Consider the following 1,489-nt stretch of genomic DNA (forward strand, 5'->3'; position numbering starts at 1 on the left):
GTTAGAAAGGCCGGGTGACACCTAAGTTACTCTGAGGAGTGTGTGGCAACTCAACAAGTGACTACGTTATCATGATTCTAAAATAAGAATGAGTGTTATGTATAAGGAAAAATAGATAACATGATAGTAAAATGGAGGAAATAGATAATAAAAAAGAAACATATAGAGCAATTGTCCAAGAACCACTATGATTTCATTTTTGGAACCCTTAAATCTTTGTAGATACTATTCTATCTTTAATTTTGGCAGTTTTTCCTTTTATATTAACAAACAAAGTATATATCATTTCTTAAGAAAAAATCATTGAATAACTGAATAATTCTTTTCCATTACAAGAAGAACAATAAAAAAGAAACTAGAAACCAAAAATCAACTTCATAAGCAGACAACAGTCAAATAGTTAGACCACAGGGGGGAACAGTACCAAACCCCTTCTAAAAACAAAGAATCATGTCTTAGTTTGTGACAGTCACATAGATCTAGTAAAGAGAGTAGAACATTGTAAAAGTTATATAAAAATTGTAGACAAACAGTCGATCCAATAAATTGTGAGAATTTGGCTATAACAGAATTATAGTTACAGTGAGGGGGAACTCATATGAGGACCCTTCCTCTTAAACCAATCCTTTATGTCGAGCAATGCCGACCTATTCCTCCATATAGACGTCGTAACAATCAATATAAATACACAGAGAGAGTCTTAAGTGACCACAGGTCATGATAGCGCACAGGAGTAGCTAAAGCTCAATAAGAGCAAACTATATCGACAACTGTTAACTCTGGGCAAGCCATGCGAAAGGGATCCCGAGGAAACCCACAATGGAAGGAGCACCCAAGCTCAGTACCTGTCACCAAGTAAAGAATCGGAAATTAGAAACGGCCTGAGAAATGTGAAGCAGGTGTAGCCAAAAATTAGAAAATAAACTGAATAATTCCACTGTAAGCTTTACCTAACAAAGGAAATGTTATGAAGCGAGGAATTCCTGAGTGCCTGTGACCCAACAACAAAAAATCAGAGATTGAGCCTAGAATGAAACCACCTAGTTCTAAATCTTGATGAGGGTTCTAAGGGAAAACAAAACTTACTCTACGAATTGTGGGTTGGCCACGGATTTACCTAGCACAGAGGTATTATGGGTGGAGAATCACTTGAAAGAAGAAACCCTAAAAACCATGCACTGTACCCCAAATTCATCACATAGTTCAAGGTATAAATCAAATATGTCTTGCACACAAAAATTAGGGTTTATACCAAAAATGTCATACTTTTTGAGATGTCGGGAAAATCCAGACATTTAGGAGTCGCTTGACCCTCTTCCCTCTGAGAACCCCTACAATGCAGAGAGAAAAACCCCATTTAAAACCCTGTGAAATTCATAAGAAACAAGCAAGTCGAGCTATGGATATAAAAACATTCCAAGTGATCGGGTACCTGAGAGGGCTGCATGCCAAATGGATGCTTTTGAAATTGCTAGGAGTGAACTGGATT

At 37.0% G+C, this 1,489-nt stretch overlaps 1 long non-coding RNA gene across 1 annotated transcript; it reads right to left on the reverse strand.

The window, feature by feature from the left end:
- Window positions 1-480: 480 nt before the first annotated feature.
- Window positions 481-1,167, reverse strand: LOC149229789 (uncharacterized). Its single transcript, XR_016247320.1, has 2 exons — window positions 951-1,167; window positions 481-845 (listed from the first exon to the last, which is right to left on the reverse strand). It is a non-coding gene; the product is annotated as an uncharacterized LOC149229789 (long non-coding RNA).
- Between the last annotated feature and the right edge of the window lie 322 nt (window positions 1,168-1,489).

This window comes from Pinus tabuliformis, chromosome J (assembly GCF_031772625.1).
Source record: "Pinus tabuliformis cultivar Carrire ecotype Pingquan chromosome J, CPIR1, whole genome shotgun sequence".
In the NCBI taxonomy this organism is placed as follows: Eukaryota; Viridiplantae; Streptophyta; class Pinopsida; order Pinales; family Pinaceae; genus Pinus; species Pinus tabuliformis.